We start from the raw sequence: 27,520 nt of genomic DNA on the forward strand, positions 1-27,520 counted from the left end.
TATTGCAAGACACTCTACCCAGAGAGTGCTTTTGCCATCTGTATTGCCTCCTATGTGTGTCATTTCTCTTTGAAATATCATCTCTAATGTTTCATAAATACAATACAAATAACATAAATAAATAATAGCATTGTTTTTAGATGCAAAATATAGATTGCTGTCTTGACATGCCACGTGTGGAGCCATTATTTGCCAGGGCTAACCTGCAAACCTCCAAAAATGACCAGCAAAATGCACACGTATATTTGACAGAGATTTAGGAATTAATGGCCTTAGGCTTAAACAAATCGGTCCCAGAATGGCGTTAATTGATAACAATCCACTGCCACTTAAGATTCATGCTATTTTAACTCTGTTTGTATATTTCTTTCACATATCTTACTCAAAGTAGAGGCTATTTTCAATGTTTGACTTGTAAGTCATTATTTATAATGTATAGCCCTAAATCCAGTCCATCTTTATTCAATCCTTTGCCCCTACCTGGCACACTTACACAAATAATGTGTTGTGCTATGCTTTTTACCAGCTGTCACCAAAGAGGGTCTACAGGTGTTTGTTTGTTTGTTTATTTGATAATGCGCACCAAACCCTAAGGTAGTGTAAGAAGTGGAAAACCATGACTGACCCCATCCAATGCCATTTCAATTGATGCTTGTTTTTCAAGCTGAATAATTGAATAGAGAGTGAATGTATTTCATTTCTCTTATTCTAAATAAGACCTTCGGGACAATCTTCCAGATGAACGGATAGGTCTGCCTGGTTGGTCCAGATTTTACCCTATGCCTGTGCCCCTCACCTGCACATTCAAATGACATGCCTGTCAAGACACATGAGAGCAATCCATGGAAAATATGTTTTATGTTGCCAAATATGCTTTTAACTTTAGCAGGTGTTTTGTTTTTCTACTGTCATGGCAATGAGCATTTATGAGTCTACACCTGTTCGATGCTGAAATGCCCTTCCTCAGGACTCAAAACACCATATTTACAACACTCGCGTCATGTGTGGAGCCATCTCTCAGCATTGGTTCGCGATACAGGGCTGCATGAAATGTGTAGTCTTGGAAAAGTCCATTGGCATAGCAATAGAAACAACAAAGAACTTTGCAAATACATAACACAATTGACAAGATAAATAATGTTTGCCACATATTACTGTCATACCCAGGCATGACAAAGTTCAAACACCCATTCGACGCACCCTTATTCCCGTTAGCTATGAACCTCAGGCAGGCCAGGATCAGCCAGAACAAGCCGAGATTATACATAACCCTAATTGTCAGAGGGTGGGAATCCATTTTCCTGTGATTGTTTTTCCTATAGATGCTTGTGACCCGCACTGTCGTCACCTGATGAATGATGCATTGTTGTATCCAGGTCATGTCGTGGGAAACGCTGGCATAATTGTGGTTTTAGTTTCCAATGTAGAACATGTTCTATCCCCCTAGAGTTACATGAAGCGAGTTACGGCTCGCTTGGGCTTAACTGTGAAGCCCTCGCGTGGGTTCGAGAGCAAAACGAGTCAAGGGCGGGCAATGTACATTTCTCCTCACCATCGTTCACATCCGATCTTCGGCGGTGAGGTGGGGGATTTACCTCCAGCTAAATACTCCACCTTACCACCAAACTTGTACTGTGGTAGTGGAATAATGAGGCGGTAATTAGGCCATAATGCAGCGGTAATAAGAATTACCACACCACTACCACCATTTTTACCCGCACCACCGTAATTGCAATGTAGCCCATTGAGAGACTCCTGTCCCTCTGGGTCACCCACCAACCCAAAATGCTGACTATGGCAGCAGGATCAGGGAGAAAGACAGTGCAAGGAAACGGTAGGAACACTGTGCTGGCCCACTGGTGTGGTGCGGCCAAGACGGGACAGCTGACAGGGGGGCAAAACATTTTTCGATTTCATACTCTGAGAGGCTCTTGTTTTTCCCCACCGACTTCATCCTGTTGTGACAAAGACAATAGTACAACACATCCCTAATCACAAATAAAGCAGATGGCTGTGACATGCAGTGGAAAGACACACCAAAAAGCAAAGCTTCCTCTGATTATGGCATGCCCCTAGCACCTTTCTCTCTGGCATTCGCCTGGACTGGCCTTGACTTCCTTTTGACAACATGTATGTCCCACTCAGGAGCTAAAACTCAACAGCTCCTGGATGGCTTCACGTCTGCTGACAACATATCTATAGTACCAAATATATTGAGCACAGAAAGGCCACTTGGCCATTCATGACTTTTATACAAACCAAGGCCATCAAAGCTTCTCAGAATTGAGTACACCACATTTACTTTCACCGGGTCTCAGTTAAGGAGTTTATAGAGGTTTAATCAAGGTGAATGGCTTGTTTTTAACATGTTTGTGTACTCCTTGAACTTCGCTAGTTTCTGATTCCTGCTGAAGCTTGTGTTCCCTGTTCAAAATAATGCATTTCAAGTTAATTAGTGACTAAACATGTTTCCTTGCAGTACAACACGCTGCCACATCTCATATACAATGGAGCTATGATGACAGCCAGGGACATCAAATGGGAGACATTGCTGTGGATTAATTACGAGTCATCAGTGACACAAACGAAGCTAAACAAAACAACGCAGGCTTCCAGCCAGCTGAGGAAACAACGTCTAATGGTTTTTCACATTAGGCCCGTTTTTGATCATCTATCGTAAGAATTGCCTCTTTCTGTATAATTATGCTACATATACTCAGCTGCCTATGTTTTTACAATAGACTTGCAATTCATTGCCCCATGCACGGCTCATCTTATTGTCTACATTTCAGTTTTGATATGCGGATGAATGATTGAATGATTGAGTGGGTGAATTCATATGTGAGTTAGATAAGGAGAGACAGTTTGTGAGTGAGACCATGTGAGAAGTGAGTGGACGAGGGACAGAGTAAGTGTGTGTGTGTGGATTGCAATGATGCATACACGGGTCAGACATGTGCCAAACATGGACTATGTTTTTCAACAAGTCTGTATTAGGGTATATATTAGGAACACCAAAGCAACTATCCCAGGGCCAAGAAGAAATTCAATCAAGGACAGGATGGTTGTGAGCCACAGAATGCATAAGGGTTTCGTATGAAATTCAAAAAAGCTGGAAAGAAAACGTTATTTATGTTCTTGTTAGGGCCAGATCCTGGTCCTTCCCAGAGCCCTTTATTAAAATAATACCAAATGTGATGATAGGTGGTCAGTGTCTCAAACAAAGCATAAAGAATTCCAACAAAATAATTTTGTGAGATATTCGACCATCCGCACGGTAGGTGTGTGCTCACCTGGGCTTTTTTGAAGGATGGTAGAGAAACCTTTGGAAAATGTGTGGGGCTAATCTGCACACATTTTCCTATGCTCACCGCATGACATATGCACAGACCTGTGTACTCTGGGTGGATAGAGCATACAGGAGCAGCCCTACCCCCTGTCATATTTGGTTGGGATCTCACAGGTGGATTACACAATGCACCTCCATAAGGGGGAGGGCCAAACCTTCCCCCTGCCATGGCCAGTCTAATTAACTAACAGAGGCTCCATGGATTAGCCCTGTCCTTTTGTTGAGCCCTGTAGCTGGTGGTAGAATTCACATACTAATCACATTTTAATTCAAACGTGCCCATATGGTCGGTGGCTACACAGGCTAACAAAGGAGTCAGGAAACCCCAACACCAGTCATGTCTGGGACTGGATGTATTACAGCAGTCATCCCTGCAGGGGGACCCCATTCAGAAGTTAAGTGAATTATGTTTGGGGGAGAGTAAGGAACACATGGGGGCAACAGTAGAGACAGACATAAGTGATCACAGTTCCTGGGTGTTTATTGAACTTTATAATGGGTGAGATAAACACCTAATCTAAACCTAATCTAACATGGGAGCAAGCTATGACCATCAAATAATAATAAGTCAGTGCTAGTGGTGTCTTGTCAAATAGGAAGGGCTTAGCCTAAAAAGAAAGCTATTGTCAATCCTTAGCACTAGGTTACAAAAAGAGTCTGGGATAATGTTCACCAGAAAAGAAAGAAGTGTTCACACAATGATAAGTCAGGATGGTATGGCTGGGTCTCCCTTCCCCACATTTTTAGCATGGGACAAGGCAGGACTTCTGAGCACAGAACACTCCTGGGCCTTTCCAGCACAAGGCCCACAGTTCCAGTTCAACGATACCAGAATCTTCAAAACAAAAAACAAACTAAAGTTCCTTCTGTAATCTTGTACCATGTGTGAATGCTCTTCGCCCCTTGGATCTCCCTCCGCCAGACTCAGATCCTTCTTGCAACTTGGGCCTCCCTCCATTGGGTTCACTGGAGCCTCCCAAATGCAGCTTGCAACTTCCCAGTGCTGACAACCGTCGGCCAGGTTCACTCTTGCCTACAAAGTGTTCACGGGTGTATTACTCTTCACCCCAACTCACAGGCATCCCTCAAACTGGGTTCACATTTGGCAAATATACAGTTCACTTAACGTTATCACAATGCAGGATTCACTCTCCTTTAGCTTTCTCTTGGCAATGAGTCAGAGACTTTTGAGTGTGCAAGGGATTTGACGTGACCCTTGTAGGACCACTCTGACACTGCAAGCCGCCCTTTCCTAGGTCCTTCTGGTACTTGTAGTTTTAACGTGGAAGGGGCCAGCGAGAGCCCTTTGAATGAGCAATCCTGCAGCGCCTGACCCTGCTGCAGCTGGCCCTTCTTTGGGCTTCCCCCAAAAGTTCAAACACACACAAGTTTTTTGTTCCAAAGTTCTTGCATGCATCTAATGTTGCCACATGCAACCTTGGGCTCAATACGATTACGTTCACTATCAGATCCCTACGACTCACCAATTGTGTCAGGTTCGCTGGCTTTGCTTGCTTCTGGAGTCAAGGACGGTACCACGGTAGCCATCATGCCTCCCCGCCTGTGTTTTCAACGCGGGAGGTCCTGTGCACCGTTGACATTTGTTGCTCCACATGTCTGCTGTACGTCCGGGTCTTGTAATTCCCTTTTTCAGAGGCTTTGTGGGTCTGGGGTGAAAAGAGCAAGGGTATTTCCCACTTCGTTGTCCCTCCAGGTCTCGCCACCTTTCTTCTCCGTTTGAACTGCTGGTTCGGTGTAGCTGTTTGCTTGTGCATTCGGCCTTGCTCATAGTGTCCTCTCGTGCTCTACCTTTTATCCCTGTGGGGAAGGTAAAGGGCCATCAGATGTGTGTGATTATTATCAATTGCTTGACTCTTCCTACCCTTGTGTTGGGACATGTCAGGTAAATGGCTCTGGTGTTAGCCCGTTGTCTGTTACGGTGTAGGAAAGTCTTTGTGTTGGAAAATGGGAGATAGAGCTTCTAAATATCCTACAGGGTAGGATGGGGAAAAGGTATTACAAGGAAGGAGGTACCGCATCTCAACTTTTGGTGTCCCACTTCCACTCCCCGAAAACCCCTCATCCATGATCCTCCCCCACTGGTCCACCCTCAGGAACTGGATCCAATAGCAATGGGCGGACAAGGCAGCTACCTGCAACACTCTCCTCAGGTTTGGGCCATCCACCTTAAAGGATGACACAAGCCCAGTGAAGAAGCTAGAAGAAGTGCATCGACAAACATCTACCAACATCTGTCTTAAAGGAACTTTTAAAGCCAATCGACCCTCTCGAGCTGCAACCGACTGCACCGCTGACTCTTGTCACACCGCAGTTGCTAAAGTCCTTGGGCCTCATTACGAGTATGGAGGTAGCCATGGTGCTATTAGCGCCATGGCTGCCTCCATACTGCAATCTGGGCCCGGGTTCATCGAATGAGGAATTACCAGGCCATTGCAACCTTGGCGGACCCGGTAATTCTCCGTCCGAGGAACCCGGACCCGGTCCATCCCCATTCCCATTCGAGCCCCCATAGGGCTCAATGGGAATGGGGATGGAGCTAACAACTGGCCTGTTAATGACGGGCCCGTTGTTAGCTCCCAGGTCCCCTCGCGGGACCCGGTAAGGACGCCTGGTTTTTGCAGGCGCCCATTGCGGGTCCCGTGAGGAGACCTCGTAATAGGGCGGAACGGTTTACTGGCACCGGCACCTTTACCGGTGCCGGTAAACCAGTTCCGCCAACCTTAAAGTGAGGGCCATTGTGTGAGGACATTGGCAGCAGGCAGTCTTTTTGCAGTTGGGGACTTTGAAGAATTACCGTAGGTGGTAATACCACAAATTATTTGAGGTACAGTGAAGAAAATGCCAACAGCCAAGTGCTGGCCGTATTTCCTCCACTTTACCTCCAAACGCTCAGTAAGGCTTATTAGTAAGGCAGTGTGGTAAAAGTGACAGTAGTTACATTACCAGAATTTTTTACTGCAAAACCATACACGTAATTACTCCATAGTCTACTTCCAGAATTAAACATAAATTTGAAAGAAAATGTTTTAATCGTGGCCTAAAATCGTAGCTTCTTCACTTGACCAAAGTATGTGATCCTGGCCAAAATTGTTGTTTCCTTAAAGTGATTCTTTTAGGTATGCTCTACATAGAGTCCCACTCACACATGGCTTAACAAACTGCAGTTGCAATATATAGAAAAGCATCAACCATTAATTTATATGCAACTCGTGTACATTTAACATTCAATTCTTTTATTATATTTTATTCAAAGTATTCGCAAAACCTTGAAAAGAAACTTTCTCAATTTTCTCCCAATTCTGATAACTTATATGCTACCTGTGCCCATTGCACAGTAACATCCGTTTGACCTTGTGGTCAAGTTGTAGATCTTACAATCCTATAAGCTGGGGTTCGTGGCTGGCTGGCTCAGTTCTTTATTTGTATTTTATTCAAAGTATTCTAGTATTTACATTACATTTTGTCGCAGTCGCCTCGTGCCAAAATATACTGCCACCATAACATCCCAGTGGCAAACTGGCTGCACCAAATCGTCGTGTCCCAGGTAGACACATTAACAACTGTGATCAAGTGCTGGTTTCTGGTGTGTCAGCGAGCGTGTCATGTTTCTCTCATCATTCAAATTCCGTTATTGGTCCTATGACACAATGGCCCTCATTACGACCCTGGCGGAAAGGGGAAAACGATGGCGGAAATGCAATACCGCCATCGAATAGCGCTCGGTGCGACTATGACCCGTCACCGCAAAGTACGAAGCCATTAGCGACACCGTAGTGAACGCCAACGCTAACTGCACTAAGCACGCGCGCGCGCCATGCCAAACCGCAAACACCACCATGGTGCAACGGTACGCCAATTCCGACCCTAGCGGACATGTACCTAACGCCATCAGGCATGGCGGAATGGACCATTCCGCCATGGCGAGAAGTACGGCATCGCGAATCAACCGTAAACGGCCCCACTGAGTGCCTGTATACCGCTCCCTGCCCACAAAGTACAACACCCTGTAGGTGCAATGAAGTCACAATGCAACCATTGAAATGTACAAAGCACCCATGCATGCCAACGAACAAAAGAAACACAAGAGGGGCCAATGGGAGCTGCAGGGCACAGATGGCACGAATACAGAAGCCATCCCAATGGACATGACCACAGTCCCCCCCCCCGAAACGCACGCAAACACAGGCACCTGTGACCAGCAACATTCCGAAAATCACATCATTCCACCAGTCCACCTGGCTGACCGCCATCTGTCACACAAAACCCAATCCCCCGCCCCTGAGCATGACAACATCCAAACTGTCATATAGGCAGCCCCCATCCCTGACCTCACGGGCTCAGTAGGCAAACGCGCCCAGCACAGTACCACGCAACTAAACCCCGAAGCAGGAACCCAATGCAGATCTCCTCACAATACATCGCCCCACATATAGGCACATGCCACATCACTTGCAAAGAAAAACGCTACACGGCCCAAATCAGAATAGAAATTTAATGCACAACAAAATCACCAAGCCCATACAGCCATCAGGCCATGAACTCCAAAACACATTTCACCATTGTGGGCTGCATCCGCAAGAAATGACCAGCCACTACTTGTGTGACGCCCTGTCCCATCATGGTACACAGAGCCACAATCACGTACGAAAAGGCAAAAAGGAAGCGCACACAACCGCAGGGCCGTCCCAATGGGGAGGCACTAGTCCAGCTGAAAGGCCGAAATGTTGCTCCGAGCCACCAGTACTGCGTAAGGGCATGTGGGCCACTGGCGATCGTCCCATAAGATCGTAATGCTGCTCCACCGATTAACACGAAGCAGCAGGTGTCGGGAGTAAAATCCATCTGCAGGAGTGGCATACAGATGGCAGTGGCAAAAGGGGAGGAGATACCTGTCAACCAAAAGAAAAGAACAAGAACAGAATGGCCATCAGAACTACATTCGAACAACTCACTTCAATGAGCACACGAAATCCACAGCCATATGCATGCCAGCCCACTCCAAAGGATCATCAACACCCCAAAGCCACTTGCGACTCATAACCATCTATACCTAGTTGTAAACACCATCACGAACGAGTGTACCTGTGCATGCGTCTGCCAAAACAGAATCCATCAGATGGGAATGTTAACGTGCATGGACACAAGTGTCTGAGGGCGCGTCGAGACAGGGAGGGCTCAACAAGGCCAGATAGACGATGGTCCCACTATGGCAGCCCTGCATCACATAGCGTAGGGGAGGCGGATAGATCCCTAGAAGCCCTGTACATGCCAAACTCTGCACCAAATCACCTGCCCATGCATCCATACATCATTCCCTCATCCCAGTATCAAAACGCCTGAATAATTACTCACATGACATTAGAAACGTCCATTGAGTCTGTGCGTAATGCAGCCTGCTACATCCACAGTGCCCCAGCCCGTAAATCCAGTGTTGTGAAGTAACATGTATTTGGGAATGGCCGGCCTCATCGCCCACGTAGCTATTGCGCATCCCAAACTATTCATATCAATCATTGCTCCCTCGCCATGGGCCCTGTCTCAAGGACATAGAACAATAGAACGTTATATTTGCAGTCAGACCTGTGGGCATCTCCTCGCCGCTAGCTGGAAACCGAAAGCGCTGCCCTTCGAATTCCTCATTTGCAACATCACGTCGAAAAGGCATCTCTGGCCGTTTGAAATCACTAATTATTCCATCGAGTGCGGCTGTGTGTGAAAATGGCAACTGCCTTCACCCACAAATGGGACGCCCCGCCCGTCGTTGCAACTCGGTACAGTGATGCATGAGGGCCCACCGTTACTCGAGTACTACGTTCCACTGACCCTTCACAAGTCCGTTCGCGACTGCACAGATAGTATGGGAAACAATGGGACCACAGCAGAATGAACATATCAACCAATCTTACACGCCCATCGGGTACAAATACATGATTGCAATAGCAAGATACCATTACCCGAATTGCAGCGTAGTGCGCGGGACGTGCTCGGCCAAAGGGGAGAGCCGTTTGCACAGGTGGAATCAATCACCACAGGTGGAGGCCATACAGCCTGAAAACACATAAATTGCACAGCCAGTCTCCTCCCACAACCACAGCGAAATGCTACCGGCAGGACTCGCGATGTTGGCCCTGGGGGACCTGATAGCACTGCAACTACTCCGACTCCAAGAAGAAGACGAACAACAACTACAACCAGCCGCACGGAGGAGACGCAGGAGGAGGAGGAGGCCAAGGCAGGGCCAGCAAGGCCCAGCAGCACAGCCACTACCACCACGCAGGCAGCCCGCAATCCCACGCCTCCGAGCACATCCGTTCAACCTCACTGATGAGCAGATCCACACCCTCTACCGTCTGGACCGGGACACCATAGCCGCCATTGTGGACATGACACAGGCTGACCTAGTCAGCATGATAGATAGCCCAACCGCAATCCCACCTCTACTGAAGGTGGTGTCTGTACTCCACTTCCTGGCCACAGGCACCTACCAGCACACAGTCGGACAGTTGCATGGCATATCACAGCCACTGTTTTCACGGACACTATTCCAAGTGCTCGATGCCCTCCTGCAGCACGCAGACGACTACATCTCCCTACCACGCTCGGAGCAGGAAATTACGAACACAAAAGTGGGATTCCATGCACTTGCCGGCATACCGGGTTGCATTGGTGCCATCGACTGCACCCATGTTGAATTGGTCGTCCCACATGCCATGGAGGCCCAGTACCGCAACCGAAAACAATTTCATTCCCTGAATGTACAAATGGTGTGTGACTCCAACAGGATCATTACGCATTGTTGTGCCCGATTCCCTGGATCAACCCATGATTCCATGGTCTTGAGGAACTCTACCATACCACGCTACATGGAGCGACACGCAGGGAACAGATCCTGGCTACTCGGGGAGTCTCATTGCATGCATGATGATGTGGGGTATGTGATTTGGCAATGTACTGGCAGGAAGGGGGGGGGTGTGCGTACGTATCAATGGCATTCCACATCCTACGTTTATCGTCCACATACAGGTGATGCTGGATATCCACTGAAGAGATGGCTCCTCACACCAGTCCGGAACCCACGGGACCAGCATGAGGAGGACTACAACCATGCCCACTCACGTACCCGTGTAGTCATAGAACAGGCATTCGGCCTACTGAAGACTCGTTTCCGCTGCCTCAGCAGGTCTGGCGGGGCACTCCTGTACCGCCATGAGAAGGTTGCAAAGATGGTCATGGCATGTGTCATGCTCCACAACATGTGCGTACGTAGAAATGTGCCCATGCCCCCTGACGCTGAACTGCAAGCACCGGATGATGGTCATGATGAGGGTGGGGATGTGGCAGCACCTCAAGGAGTCTGCGAGGCACCGGAGGGCCGTGACATCCGTCAGCATCTCATTGATGTATGCTTCTAGCACTCACGCCTGGGGGCTGATACATGGACACGGGACTCGTGGCACTGCGTGTGTCTGGGACATGCACAATATGGACTGTACGCCTATGATGGCCTAGTACACAAAGATCAATGTCCACACATCTCATTGGGTGATCGTGCACTTTTTATGGCATATGTGATATCATGTGGAACACCCTATCGACCCGCCACCCAAGTGAGCCCAACACACCCCCTCCACCCTCCTACCTCCCACCCGAACACCAGTGTCCAAAGATGCTCATTGTCAGTGGCCTGTCGCTATTGCAAGCCCCCTCTGCGGGTATCAGGGGCACCCCTGCCTGTGGAGCGCAGGTTCCTCCCTGATCTACGTTGGGGGCTGCCCTGGAAGGAACTTGCAACGGATGATGTGTCTGGCTGCTCACGTCCATGCATGTCCCTAAGGGTTTGCGAGAGCTCAGTGAGCACACGGCGCACTGCGGCAAGTTCGGCACATACGTCTTTGGACGTCGCATGCAGTTCCCCCCTCAGGCTCTCGGTGCTTCTCTCCATTTGGACTCTCAGGCTCTCGGTGCTACTCTCCATTTGGACTCTCAGGCTCTCGGTGCTACTCTCAATTTGTGCCCTTAGCGTCTCTGTACATCTCTCCATTTCTGTCCTAAGTGTCTCTGTTGATGTTTCTATGTCTGCCTTGGTGCCCCCACATTCATCGGCATGGTCCTTGAGGAGTGTGGCCATTTGCTGCTGTTGGACGATTAACTTGTCGAGGGACTGTTGCCTCTGCTGGGCCATGGCCATTTGCGGGGGTGTCACAGAGGGGCTGTTGTCCTCATGTTGCCTTGCCACAGGGCTTGGGGGGGATGGCCAGTCGTCGTCTTGTGGCTGCACCTGCGTGGTATCCTCATGTTGTACGGGATGGGACAGACAGGGGGATTGGGACAGGTCATGGATGGATCTGGCCTCGACATCCCCGTCTTCTGTGTCCGAGCATGCTGCCATCAATGGGGTGTCACCTATGGTGCTGCTGCCACCAGAGGCAGTGCCTTCTGTGGCATCCATTGGGGGGACCTGTGGTGGTGGTGTTGTGGCCATGCTGGCTGCTGGGGTGCCTGTTGATGTTCCCTCCTCTGTGCTACCACCTGATTTGTGCTGCTGCCGTGTCTTGATGCGTGCAGCTGAGGTGGAGGGTCTCTGGCCGTTGGTCTTGGCCCTCTTTGCAGGTGTGCTGGTAGGGGTGTCCTGTGGCTCGTCGTTTGGATCGGACCCTGTGGTGGAGTAAAGGAGGGCGAGGGTTATTGATGGGTCTGTGGGAATTGGAATGGCATTGTATCACATGCTTTGGGGTGGTACCTGAGGGTGATTTGGGTCGGGGCCTTGGAGGTGCTTTGATTTGTGTGTGGAGTGAGGGTGCAGTTGTTTGGCAGCCTGCAGTTAGGGTGTGCCTGCTGCACGTGTAGTGCGTGTATTAGGGGTTTTTAATTATTTATGTATTTATTGTGGGTTTTAACGTGCGCTATCAGGCCGATGTGTGTGGACGTTATCCTGGACATGTGTTTCTGTTGCACTATGTGGACGCATGGTGCTTCACATGGATGGACTGTGTGGCTTGTTATATCTGGCCCACCTACCTGAATCTTCGGATGTCTGCACTCCTTTCTCCATCCCTCCGACTCCCTCAATGCTCTCCATTCCGATGGTGGAGGCACAGATTTCTTCCCAGGGGGTCAACTTGATGGGTGATTCAGGACCTCCCCCGGTGGCTGTGGCAATGTTGCGGTTGGCAGAGAGTATGCTGCGGACGCGTATCCGCAGGTCGTCCCATCGCTTGCGGCATTGCTGTGGGGTGCGGGGTGCGGTCCCCACCGCACTTACCCGCTGTGCCACCAGAGCCCATATGGCCTTCTTGTTTGCAAGTGCCGTCCTGGTCATTTGCGTGGAGAAGACCACGGCAGCATTCTCCTGGAGGGTCTCTGTTAGCACGGTGAGTTCCTCACGGGAGAAGTGGACCTGCCGCTTGCGGTCGCACGCTTTCTTCGCTGCTTTTCCCATTTTTCTTGGTTTCGCTAGGGTGGTTGACGGGGTGGGGTGTGTCTCAGGGTAGTGTTTTTAGTGGTTGTGTGGTTTTAGTGTATTTATAGGTGTACGCCGGGATGTTTCCCGTTCCGGGCCCGTGTTTTAACTTCCGTTTCCGTATATTTCCGGCCACCGTACTTTCCGGTAGGCGCACACTGCGGTGACCGCTATGAGGGGTGGCGGTATTGCACCTGGGGCCCCGTACGGCGGCGGTGTGGGCCGTTTTGGGGTCTTTTCCGCCATCGCGGACTTTGCACTTCCGCCATGCCGTGGTGCTCGTGCCCGATGGGTCGGAATGGGCGCACTTTGCTCCTTCGTGCAATGGCGGAAACGCTATTTACGCTGTGGCGCTCCGGTCAGTCGATTTCCGCAAGGGTCGTAATGAGGGCCAATGACTTTCGGCATCTCCAAATCTGTGTATTGACCTAACGCCACCGTCTCCTCTGCTGTACAATTTAGGCTTTAATAACCATATCTCTGCATAATGCATCGAATTACTCCATGGGAGAGCCTAGCAATGAAGTACTGCACTTTGCTATTAAGGCTAAAGCTTGTGATCATCGTAAAATGTGTTCTAAAGTGGTTGTGCTGCCATTGAAAGAATGTGGTGCCCCAAGTTTTCATAATATTCTTTGCCCTGACCCTGAAGTCCGTAGGCTACATTAATCAATTGCCAGTGTGATTCCTGGGAATAAAGAAACAGTTAAACATAGCTTTACGGAATGTCCAAGGCTGGGTCCATTGTATTCGATTTACCTCGGGCATCTAATTCATAGGTGTGAAACAATTTTAGACTAGGAATTCTGTTTCAGTACATATTTCTATGTGTCAAATATGGCTCACATATGGCTCCATATTAAGAAGTACATATGAAAGAAAATTGCTTAAACATTTTATAGATGATGAAATGTTGAAAGATGAATTTAGTATTTATAACTGTTTTAAGACCATGTATGTATAATTAAGTAATTGAGAAATTGATTTAAATAATTTTGGATGAATTATAAAGATTGTGTATGTATGCATTTAATGTTGGTTGTGTTTGTTGGTTATTTTACGTGTAAAGTTCTGATAAACTAAATAACGTAATAAATAAATAAATAACGTCTGAGATGCCTCAACCAGTGCTTCAGAACTGCCGACCAGTACTGAGACGATTCCTGACCCCGAGCCACCATATAGGCCAGCCTGCACCCGTCTGTGAAGCTTTGCATGCCAAACTGGTTTCCGCCTGATTCCCACAGCTATTTCCAATCTTGAACTCTGTCGCAGAAGCTGCAAAGTGCCCTGAAACTCATTTGATCATGTGGTACAAGGTACATTGTAGTTCTGACTCCCTGGTCCTTCTCCTAAGGCCCCTAGTGACATTTTAAGACCCATTGCCCCTTTGTATCCTTGAATGGTTGCAATTATGTATCATACCGACTACCCTCCTGTCAGTATCCAGTGTGCATCCCTTTTCCTTCTGCATTCTTTTACAGGGTGGGTTGCATTTTCCGTAGTGTGTTAGAACTGTCTGTTGTGATAATAATGATGTACATATTTTTATACAACCTTGACTGGACAATCCCTTTTTATCATTGAGTAATAATTGTATTTTTGATGTGTTGGGACTAACCAAGGATCCATGACCTTTCAGTGATAAGCATGCCATTCTGTCCACGTTACCAAAATTGGACAAGTAGGTTCATAATTTGTTTGTGTTTCCAGTCTGTCTGGATCCCTTCTGGTGTAATGGAGGTGTGGGGGTTGATTGATGGTTTAGAAACTGATATTTATCCCTGCACCACTGGTGCCCCGGAACTTGATTCATCACAAATGTCTCGCACAATCTTGCCATTTCAGTTTGTAAGTACATTCGCATGTGTTTGTCCATTCCTACTGATGTCTTTATGCAAGCAAATCAAGGTTCAATGCCATATTAAGATAGAGGACCACCTTTAGGTCTCAGGCAGCTGTTCTCTAGGACTCACACTCCTTCCCTCATTCAGGGGTCCAGTACTGAAGTCTACCAAATCAAATTCTCTTCTTATTTGATGTCCTGCCATGAATTTGTACCTGTGGGACCTTCTCTTTTTCCATCCTTTTCTTTGTGTTTATCCTCATAGTACATGGCAGAGTCCTCCCCAAGCATATCTTCTCAGACTTCTCCCCCTCCTACATCACTTCTGTTATCTGGATCTCCCTTACTTGATCTTACACTCTCCCACTCGTACGTACCGGACAAACATATCCAGACCGGCAGACACACCTAGATAGACGTTGGCCTGCGTCACATCTGGATAGGATTGATTGAAGGATAACATGCCCTCGCCTAGAAAAAACATGAATGCTAGCATGTGCCACACTTAGAGTTGTGAACACCAGGATGCGTGGCGTTCGAATGGAGTTGTGAATGTTAGCATGCCCACACATGGACGTATCTCTAAACTCTAGCATACGCCACATCTTGATAAAGGTGTGAATGTTGGCATGAGCACACCTGGATGGAGTCCTAAACATTGGCCTGCGCAACGTCTAGATGGGAATGTAAGGGCCAACAAGTGCCACACTCAGACAGAACTGTGAATGTTAGCATGGTAAAGGTCAGGTAACCCACTAACCAATATAAGCTCAAACTCTGCATACTTATCTCACTCAAAAAAATTCTCACAACCATCTCTCGCACAACAAGCCGCACGCACTTCACAACACTGCAACTACACATAAGCCGGACCAACAGCACACGCGGACTGACTCCGATCCGATACCCGCACCAAAGCTCAGCACCCGGTGTATACTGAGTTGAAGCTGCCAACAGAACACCACTCCTCTCACTATCCTAATCCCTTCTTCACCTTACTAACCCATCCCACCTTTATCATTTACAGATCCGCCTGAGTGCCTGGGGACCAATTCTGTTGGTGACGGTGCGCTGTACAAATACCTTTAACATTTAACATTTAATTATATGCTTCACCTCTCTACTTTGGCAACACTCACTTGAATTGTCTCTTCAATATTCACTATGTTCTCTTTAGGTTCCTCCTTTTTAGGTAACACTCTTTTAAGGGCTGGCATCTTGATCCCCATCTCCATGATTCCTCTCACCACCTCATGCATGTATATTCTCACCCACTCTTTCATAACTTCTCTCACCAACTCCTCCTTAACATCTTGTGCAATTTCTCTCTTCCGACTTTCTGGGCATTCTCTCCCTAGCCCCCTTTTCTTTCTTTCTCCCCAACCTCCTGGTCTCTCTAAACCCAGTCTACTTTCACTCAATCTGTCTCCCCACGATCCTATGTCTCTCACTCTCTCTCACCAGTTGTGGCGGTCTCTTAGTCCACTACCTTTTGCTTCTCCCACTCTACCCAGCCTCCTGGGACTCTCTCATCCATGGCTCTTGGGTCTCCCTCTCCCTCTCCACAAACTCTTGGCGCTGTCGCTCTCTCTTCTCTAGCCTCCTGTATCTTTCATTTCACAGCTTCCTGGGACTTTCCCTCCCCCACCTCCTGTGTCTATTTCTTCCCATCCTCCTGGGTCTCTGTCTACCTAGCCTCCTGGGTCTTTGCCTCTACAACCCCCTATGCCTCCTTCTCACTTGAAACATGGGTCTTACTCTCCTCAGCTTTCAGAGTCTCTCAACCCCAAGCCTCCAGGTCCTTTCATTACCCAGCCCCATGATCCTTTCTCTCCCCAGCCTCCTGGATCATTCTCCCCCAAGAAACCGTGGCCTGTTATCTCTTCCTTACCATAGCTTTCTTGGACTTTTTATTACCAGCTACAGGGCCTCCTGCCTCTGTTCCAGCCTTTTCTGATCTCCCTTGTACAGCCTCCAAATTAGCACTTTCTCCAACCTCCCCCTTCTTCTGCCACAGACCCTTTCTTTATTTTTTATTTTTTATTGAGTGCATATTTCAAAAGCCTTTTGCACTATTACAAAAATTAAAAGATGAATACAAACCCAACCTTTACATGCATTAACAATTATTTGTATACATCAAACATAACTTTACTACATTTTTTTTTTAAAGCAAATGGTTCTATTTGCTTGTCACACCAATCAATCTACCTTCAGCCTCCCCACCAATCTCCATATAATGCAATACTCCTTTATTTCATGTTAACATTCTTTTTTGTAAGTTGAGTATACAGCAGCTGTTGTTATGCACTTGTATGACATGAAATGAAGTGTTGACTATTCTGTCGCAGAGGTTATTCACTCATGAGCAAGTTGCCATGAATAAGAGGCACCAGCGCTGATGTTAATGGATTTTGCTGACTATACTTTTAATCAAAATGTATCCGTCTGTATGCTATTTTCAGAGCTACAGAATTCACTGTAGCCCCTCCAATACTGCACCCTTAATTCCACACATCCTGTTAGAGTGTGTCTGATGGTTTTCACTTCTACTTTGCAGAGACGACAAGTTCTCCTAGCTAGATCTAAACCACACCAAGCCCCCATATATTCACATACCGGCAACATGTTCCAAAGTAAGCAAGCGATAAAGTCTTTTAGCCTAAGACAACAGAGTTTAGTCAGATAACTTCTCAGTATTCCCGATAAACGGGCCTGTTTAGGATATTCTACATATCGCTTCTTCGTAGAAAGTTCTTCAATATTTTGAATTCTGTCCCATTCATAAGATTTTTGCCTCACATACTTTACAAAGATGCCTGTTCCGAGTTTGTTAGGTACATCAAGGCCCAATAAAGCTAAGTATTGACAAACCATCACCTCAAGATCTTGGTAAGTCAGATTTTCTTTTCCCATTCCATTAACATGTTTTGCCATGGTGGACAATGCATTTGGCACCGAATCTTCAACCACCCTGTAAAGGTTTAACATACAATTTACATCATGCACTATTCCAATATGTTAGAAGGGATATCAATCACAGTTTCAAATGTAGTGCCTCTACCGGGACAGTGCTTGGGAGGCCTAACATTGTTCGGAGTAATTTCCCTTTCAAACACTTTATTCAACCAATCTGATTCTCAGGTAATGATTCCATAGCATACAGAATACATTGTATAATGCTCTTGGTATAGAAAACACAGTAAAGCTTCTACAGAACTCCCGCATTTCTTATTTCTAACATTTGTTTTCTGGTCACTTGCCAGCGCCCCATTACCTTTGCATGTGTAGTATTGTCATAAAAAGCTGTTACTGGGTATGTACGAATGGGTCACCCTAAATAGACATAAGAGGTAACAGCCTCCAGTTTTTCCCCACCAAAAGTCCAGATGAATGGTATGGAGCGGTGTCTTTTCCCACCTAGGGTCAGTAATCGACCTCTAGAGTCCGAACGGTGTTCGGTCTATAAGGACTGTGTCGTCCGCGTAATTTTGATGGGAAGTTGTTACCTTTCTCCAGTTCAGCACCAATGTCTGACACATGGAAATTATAAAGGTTGGGGGCAAGGACACAGCCTTGTTTCAATCCTACATTTGTGTGTATATATATTTAGTTGTTTCTCCATTTGGTGATAGTCTAACCACTACATTAGTGTCTGTGTGTATAAAGCCCTGATGTAGTGTAATGAGGCTCAGGTTCCTCCCAGGCAGGCCCTAATACCACAATCGAATGCACAGGTGTAGTCCATGGAGCATAGATATAGGCAGCTGTTTACCCGACAACGTGCTGCTGTCACCAGCAGCTGCAGGGCCCATACGCTATGCATCATGCAAAACCCCCTTCTAATACCAGTCTGCTGTGGTCTGAGCAAACTGTTTCTCCCAACACATCCATTTAGTTGCTTTAAAAGAATGGTAGCAAAGTTTTAGCTGCTGGAATCCAGCATCGCCAAGATTCTAAAGTTGCTTAGATCAGTTAATAGACTTATTTTATGAACTGGTATAAATATTGATCTACAAGAGCTACCAAGGAAAAAGCCACTAGCAATCATTTGCCTGAAGCTCTGGTACAAAATATCTGCCCCGGCCTCTGGGTTTTGTTTAATGACTATGTTTGGTAAATTTTCTGGACCCGGAGCTCTGGAAGGTTTTAATCTAATAATATTCTGTCATATATCTTCTTCATCAAACACAATATTTTGATCTCTACACGGCTTGTACTCCACCACATCTTCATTCTGCTCACATGCCTTGTCCCAGTACATAGTTCCTATGTGTCTGGACCATCTCTCCTCCGTGATGGTTTTGATTTCTTTTGGAGTTAGTCCAGACACATATGTGCAATATATATGCCAGAAGTTCTCTGTATCGTGGTCCTGGATTAGTCTATAAACCAACTTCCAGTTAGAAGTGTTCTTATTTGTTGTATGCGACCTCAGGCATTGTTTATAATTCCCTCTACTTGTGTTTACTGTATTCTTTTTATTACTCTAGAGTGGGGTAATTGGAGGTCTTAATGGCACGAATGGATTTGCAATGAAGTTCTTTTGTGTTATGTATTTTTATGTCAAAATTAGTTAAATAACTCCCCTCAATCGTATGCAAGAATTTCCTCTGTCCGATGGTATCAGTAATACTAGTTACTACTGTGTTCATACAAAGGGTATTTTCATTGAATTCTTGATCTCCCTTTGTTACCATCCGAGTTAATGTACCATTTTCTCTCATAACCTCTGCTGCTGACCATCTGATACGATTCCCCTGAATGTTAACAGTGGCGAGTGCAATAGGCCTGTCCCTACTAACTTTTTTGTTTGTGTTAGTATTTACCATTAGGACCGCATGATCATTAATTACATTAAAATTTGTTTTATATGGTCAACATTTGGTCTCAGATTCGATTGTTGGCAAACATAGTGTCCAAACTTTACGTGCGTTCTCCGCAATGCCATCTTTTTAGATTGAACAATGTAGTACAATTAGTCGGGACCAATAGGGGCAGATCATACTTCAGCAACACATGTGTCCAAATTCAGCCCTTCTCCAACAATTTTATCTAGTTCTGCTTGTTTTTATGAACTTACCATTAGTTGATTCACCATAGTAAACTTCTAAAGATATGTCTTCCGCTGTAACACAATGGCCATTAAAGTCCCCCGCTATAATGACTGCTCCCAGGGGGACTCTTTCCTGCCATGCTTCACGTGTGCTTCTTATGGCTTCCAACAACGTCTCTGTACATGATCAATCAGGAGGAACATACAAGTAGTGTCCTACTATGTAAACTGTGAAAATCATGAATCACAACACAAAGAATATTTTCAGTTCTTACATGGTTATGGGCAATGCTATAGGGCCTCCCAAAGCGAGGCAGGGTAAATGCTGGTACCATCCAGCAGGCCGGAGAGGGACAGCTCCCCACCCAGAACTGGCTCCTCTCCACCATTTAGACAGAACACAGCAGTCTCGCCCATCACAAAGCAAAGGAAGGGTGAGGTGAGAAAATCACCTCACCCTTCCACAAAGCAGCAGGTTGCTAAGCACCCAAAGGAAACTAACAGGCAGGGAGAGCAATAACACCCCCCGACAGTCGCTACTGCCGTCCTGGGGGCTGGTTCACAGCCCCCAACAGACACACTTCAAAGACCCAGGTCTTCCCCTGGGTCTTATAAAAAGAGCTAGCAGCTCCACAGAAACACAATCTGTTTGTTGACCCTGAACGGGGACTCAAACAGTCAGGAGGTTCACTGTTAACTCAGTGTCCTCCACTTGTCCTCCTTTTACAGAAAACCCTCCCACCCTAGAAAAGAAGGGAGAGGAACAAAGGAAGAGAGGAACAGGGCACTGTACGGTGACCACAACAAGTCGTGGGACAAGAAAGGCGGCACGGGCCAGAGGGGGCTACCTCTGGACCCGGGGCCTAAAAGTATGATATCATATGGATATGTCATTAATGTTATTGTTTCCATAACCATATCTGTAACAATAAAATCCTACGGCCTTTTATTGCCAACACTTGCAAACTGTGTGGTCCAACTCACTTATTCCAGGGAGGGTGGGTTGGGTATTGAACTTGCATGCATATGGGTCCAGCAGTTATGCTCGTTCATACGTAACTGATTTTTAGCACCAATACAGAGACCTCCCCTCGGTCGACCCTCATTACTTTTACTTGCTTTTTGTGAGGATGTAGAGTAACCATTGATGGGAAGTTCATCTGTTATATTATATTGGCGTAATTAATTAAACCCTGAGCCTCCTGGCAAGAAGTAAAGGAGTGATATCCTCTAGTGTTCCAGGATTCTGAGGTATTCTATTCTGCTTTCAAAGCTGGTCAATAATCCAGAACCCATTGTGAATTTGCCACACCTTGGTTACCTTGCATGTTTGATATAATGTTACTGAGGTTTGTTTATGTTGCAATCTGCGTATTTTCCATTCCTGGAGCATATGGTTTTTGAGTACACCATATTAAATTATTACTGGGACCAATCTCTGGAAACAAAGGTTCATAGGTCATTCTTGGTTTCATCGTAGACTATGTGTTGTATCTCAAAAGCCAGTAGGTTCAGGCACAATATGACTAATGAAAGGATTTCCATAGGAAGTTTGTATTTCCTTAATTCAAATCGATCGTGCTGGAAGCAATGGAAGAACTGGGTGATTCATCATCGTCGGATGACATTGCTCTCCTAGTGGTTGGTACCAACCCATTGCTTGGGCGTTTTGTTTGAGAGCCAGCTTCCATAGGTTGCCATTTTTTATTTGTCATTTCCTGTAGTGCATTTCCAAAATGTACTTGGGCCTTTGGTATTGGCAATTTCGAACAGGCACCCTCGAAGCAGGCCCTCTGTGTAACATATTGAGGTCCGATGTTATCATTTTCCAGCAAGGAGAATGGTCGTCCTCTTGTTTCCGGTTGCCCGCCATTTCCTTGTGTTTTTATGTGCGATCCAGTTCACTGAGGTAGCCCTTTAGTCATTGTACTTCCCTGAGGGGCATTTTCAAGTTGCACTCGGCCTCAGCCAAAGATGTTGCCATATATACAACCTCATGAGAAGTCCCCTGGGATACGTTTTGTTCGGCAGAATTCGCACTGCTCAAATCTCCAGTTTGACTGTTAGTTTTAGCCATTTGGGAGCGCCTGGGGACCACTCTGGTGGAGATAGTGTATGGTATAAATATCCTTTAACATTAACATTAACATTTGTATCGGCTCGATGCCTCTACCCTGCAACCAGTCATCCAAAGTATGGGCGGTGGTAGGTACCATGGGCGGCTTATTACCAGGGTTAAGCACATTTAGATTTTGCAGTATGAAATTGTTGTCCAATTCTATGCAGACAATGCCTCATTACGACCCAGGCGGTAAGTTACCGCCTGGGCCGTGACTTTACCACCATGGCGTAAACTATGTTTACGCCATGGTGGTTGGCGGACTTACCGCCCCATTCCGACCTTGGCGGGGCGGTAAGTCCCCAATCCCCATTTACCCTTCCCCATTCCCATTTTTGCCCCATAGGGCATAATGGCAGTGGGGAAGGCGTTAATTACGCCACCGTAAATTACGGTGGCGTAATTAACTCCATGGTCCCTTAGCGCCATGGATTTTAACACCTGCTAAAAGCAGGTGTTAAATCCGCCATGGCGCTAAGGGACCTCGTACTCAGGCGGTAAGGGTCGGCGCTGTTTACGCTGCCGTAAACCCCTTACCGCCTGGGTCGTAATGAGGCCCAATGTCTGCTTGGTTTGAGGTAGCTAATGAGCTAATGCCAGTGTATCCTTTCTCTCATTACCCGGGTATAAGCTCTTATTAGTCTTTTGTGGATTTCGGCACTTTATCTTTTTGTCATCTTCCGTGAAAGTTTTTGTTGTAACGGTTTGGATTTTTCCAATTGCTTCATCGCTCCATCATGCTCTGCGTCTTCCTCAATGTCTGTCTCCGAGCCTGCAGATTTAGCCAGATTGCTAGATGTAAATGTGGGTGGCATACCATAGTCCTCGGCCTCGCCATATTCCATTAGAGATTCACTGACTTGACTAGTCTCTGAATGACAGACATGTTTGCTCTGTGTTATCGCATCTACCGTAGCGGCAAGTGCGTCCATATGTCACATAAGAGAAGTCCAAGTATACTTTGTCCATGACTTTTTAGTTTCAATCGAGGTGTTGCTTGTGCCCTATCCTCAGAAGTAATAGAAGCAAGTCTATTCAAGGTTGGGGTAGCTGAAAGGTTGGTGCTGTTAATGAAATGTGTGTCTACAGTTGTTATAGGTTGAGTTATTTTTATAGCTCCCAGCTGAAAATTAAGACAATGATTTAAAAGTGAATTATTGTTGTCAAAGACCATATAAGTCGAGGGAGAAGGCCCTGTCATTGTTATATTAGCGATTGGTGCTGGTGTTATGTTGTTTTTTCCCTTCGAGGTGACTGTAAAGAAACCTATCATTTTAGCACTGTTAGTCTTTTTCCTTTGTGATGTAGCTGTAATTGTCATTATTCCCAGGTGGGGACTTGCTGAAGAACTGAAACCACCTTTAGAGGCTGATTTGCTAACTTTTACCGGCCCTGGGACCAGTGATTTGCTGGTTCTCAAGGCCGTAATTGGTCTCCCCACTTGGTTGCGAAGGACATATGAGTGGGGCAGCGGGAGTTTGGGTAGTTTTTTCTTACTTTTGTTTGTACGTACCATTAACATACTGTCAAATGTATCAGTTTAGCACTTAAACAACAAAGATATTAAGGTAAGAATTTATTTAACCGACCCTCACAGGTTCATCCTGTGAGGACTGCGTTGACTACTCACAACTTTGCTTCAACTCGCTCTCGATCGCACCTGGTATTGCGCCCGCTGTCAGCTTATATGTTTTCAGGCAGTATGCGTAGAAAACCGATCAGGGAGTAACAGTTACCAGCAGAGTAATTGATACTGTAGCCAGAGTAGCATCATGCATTGACTGCTCACAACTCTGGCTCAACTCACTCTCAATCACGCCCTTTCCTTATAGGACCTTGGCCCAATTATCGAACTGTTCTCTAGCTTACAGCAACTCAGGTATGTCTCAGTATGAAACTAATCTGGAGATATGTTGATGGGCGCCACCCTTGGGGATGGCTTGCCCGTTTGATAGGGGGTCTTAGGTCAGTTAGTGCATGTGGTCCTCCCTCTGCTTATCTTCCCACAGACTAAGAGGCATTTGGTTTATAATTGTGGAGCCCTTGTAAGGGAATTAGTTTCTGTCCTTGTTCAGGTCACACTCCATACCCCTGTGGTTCAACGGTGTCAGCTGGTGAAAAAAGCTTGTTTGCCATTGGGGATGTGAATTCTGAATTTGCATGCAAAGATCCGGCATGCAGGGGCTTCTGGCTCTGCGACTACTCCCTCATAATAGGTCCCCTTAAATGGATAGAAGCTTCTAAAATAGCAATGTGATGAGCACCTGCCTTGTATGCATGGTATGTGGGGGTAGCAAGGGGAGTTTCACCATGCCTGCCCTGGGCCCAACATCACCTTGCTTGTGGCATCACCTACTCTTTCTGCTGATCTCACCAGTAGGGTCAGGAAAAAGGACTTAATCACAGTGGTGAGTGTGTGTGCATGTGTGCTTGTGTGTATGTGAGAGAGAGAGAGAAAGAGAGAGAGAGGGAGGGACCGAGAGAGGGTGAGAGAGAGAGAGAGAGAGAGAGAGAGAGAGAGAGAGAGAGAGAGAGAATGAGTGTGATTCAGTGAATGAATAAGTGAATTAGTGAGTGAGGACTGCCTGACTAAGGGAGTGAGCTGGAAATTGTAGAGCACAAAATAATAGATTCCACCAATATTAGCAGTTGAACATTTGAGCAACTAAATAGAAGTACTGCTTTAACTCTACAAGAAGTAACGCACAATGGCCAAGCCAATACATTAGTTTTTTTTAAGTGTACTGAACCTGTGCAGTGGAAAGCTTGGTTTAACAGTGACACATGAATGGGTCCATGGTTCAGGGTTTATGATGTGTTGGTGTTTCCTTAGGCTTGCTGGGTATCGCTTGTATATGTGTTGCTTTATTTGTGGATGTGGCCAGAATTTAGGTGTTTTTATATAAAGCGGTGTATTAGTGTAGGAATGTCAGGAACATCCCATAGAGGGGACTTATATGGTCATGTACTGTCTCAGCTATAAAGTCCATATGGATGTGTTCTCCAGGTACTGACACCAAATGCCAGATACTGCTAGCAATGGGCAGTTACTCCAACTATAAACCAACTATTGACGTACTATTCCCAGCAAGTGGCATACAAAGCTCGACTACTCCCGCCCTACACCAGGAATTGGCTTGATAGGCCCAGGTACACTATAATGGCATGCATTGCCTTAATACAAGGAACTCTAAACATCTTACTCTAGGTGCCAGTATATGTAAAGCTCAAAACACCAAATGCCTTTGTGTTTTCATATGCCATGCCACTGTTCCATATGCTAATTATTATATATAGGCATTTTGTACCTGGGCATGAATACTATATTCTTGGATATCCCGCTAATATGACAAGTATAATAATTATATGCAATTATAGACCAATGTTATGTCACTGATGAAAGAGAATACTGGAGACATTTATTTTCTCATATGTGTGATTAGCGCCGGATCACGGGTTTGGGGGGTAATGGAATTCCCCATTCCCCACTGATCCCATTCGGGAATGCCCCATTCCCCATTGGGCTCAATGGGGAATTTTCGCACTCTCACCGCCAGCGGATTTCCAGCCGGCGGTAATAGCGCAAATTTTTGGCGGATTTCCCCCCAGCTTAGATAATAGCGTGACCACCGCATTTAAGGGTTACCGCCAAACTCGTGATGAGGCAACTGGGTTTACCTTTGCTGTGTTTAGAGCAATTGTTTGTGAATTGGCAAAATTGCAAGACACAAAGGAGATTCTTGTTGTGAGTAGTAAATTCAGTTGATGCTAGAAATGGTTAATGAAATATACAATGCAAGAGAGAGAGCACAGTTGAATAATTCACTATTGAGTGAACATATGTATTAAATGTTAACATAAGTAAAGAATGCTTTGTGACATTTTTGGTAGCACAGAGCAAGAACAGACGTCTTTGACCTCGGCTTTCCATTGAACTTCGGCAGAGGAAACGCGGCATATATTGCACCTCACCATGTGTGCGACCAAACCACCGGCACAAAAAAAACAATCTGAGGACGTCGACAGTGAGGGATTAAGGGTAAAATAGGGATATTATGATAGTAACACTCCTGTCAACGTCCGCTTTTCGAGTTCGAAAAGGAAACGGAGATTGGAATTGGAATTGGTTATTTATAACGTACTAAATACCCAGAGGTTTCTAAGCGAGGATCCGGGGATCGAACCTGTGTTGCTCTCGCCACTGAGCTATCATCCCGGCCCATGTAATACTCTGCAGCAAACACTAGATGGCAGTCACTGCATAGCAAGTGAATCTAAGCATTAATAATGCAATTATGTATTTATTTGGTCATTCAAAGATCATTTGTTAGTATAATACAATTATTCTGAAATGTAACTGTTGATACTTTTGATAAACTGCAATCATGTTCCAAATAAGCCTAAGATATTAGGAAGGCGTCATTATTGTGGGATAATGCATGTTGTCAAAGCGCATTATCCTGAATATTAATGACTTGTCCCAAGATCTACAAAGGGAGCACAACTGCAGCAAGAACATTGCTTACAGACATGTACAAAATAAAATGTATGGAAAGGTATTTTTATCTCAAGGAAATTAGAAAATGAAACATTATCAGTTAGGAACTGCGCACGTTATGTTTGAAAATACACTATGTCCCCTTTAAATGCCCTTCGGTAATCAAACATTGTTTCTTTGTTCTGCTTGCTTTTGCTCCCTTTCCATGTATTTAACTAATTCCGTGCTTTTGCATTGAGCAGCATGTTACTATAAGGCACAATGGCCCTCATTACGACCCTGGCGGAAAGTGACTGACCGGACCGCCACAGCGTAAATAGCGTTTCCGCCATTGCACGATGGAGCAAAGTGCGGCCCATTCCGACCCATCGGGCACGAGCACCACGGCATGGCGGAAGTGCAAAGTCCGCGATGGCGGAAATGACCCCAAAACGGCCCACACCGCCGCCGTACGGCGCCCTAGGTGCAATACCGCCACCCATCTTAGCGGACACCGCAGTGAGCGCCAACCGGAAAGTACGGTGACCGTAAATATACGGAAACGGAAGTAAAAACATGGGCCCGGAACGGGAAACATCCCGCCATATACCTATAAAACCACAAAATCCACACAACCACTAAAAACACTACCCTGAAACACACCCCAACCCGTCATCCACCCTAGCGAAACCAAGAAAAATGGGAAAAGTAGCGAAGAAAGCGTGCGACCGCAAGCGGCAGGTCCACTTCTCCCGTGAGGAACTCACCGTGCTAACAGAGACCCTCCAGGAGAATGCTGCCGTCGTCTTCTCCACGCAAATGACCAGGACGGCACTTGCGAACAAGAAGGCCATATGGGCTCTGGTGGCACAGCGGGTAAGTGCGGTGGGGACCGCACCCCGCAACCCACAGCAATGCAGAAAGCGATGGGACGACCTGCGGATACGCGTCCGTAGCATACTTTCTGCCAACCGCAACATTGCCACAGCCACCGGAGGAGGTCCTGAATCACCCATCAAGTTGACCCCCTGGGAAGAAATCTGTGCCTCCACCATTGGAATGGAGAGCATAGAGGGAGTCGGAGGGATGGAGAAAGGAGTGCAGACATCCGAAGAATCAGGTAGCTGCCCCAAATAAAACAATGCTAAATCCACAATTTCCAATCATGTGAAGTACCATGTGTCCCCATAGT

At 46.3% G+C, this 27,520-nt stretch overlaps 1 protein-coding gene across 4 annotated transcripts in view; it reads right to left on the reverse strand.

The window, feature by feature from the left end:
• Positions 1 to 27,520, reverse strand: part of SHISA9 (shisa family member 9) — a 1,679,367-nt gene that overhangs the window by 159,971 nt on the left and 1,491,876 nt on the right. The window lies entirely within an intron of this gene.

The sequence above is a fragment of the Ambystoma mexicanum genome, chromosome 2p (genome assembly GCF_040938575.1).
Source record: "Ambystoma mexicanum isolate Mex_15411 chromosome 2p, UKY_AmexF1_1, whole genome shotgun sequence".
NCBI lineage: Eukaryota > Metazoa > Chordata > Amphibia > Caudata > Ambystomatidae > Ambystoma > Ambystoma mexicanum.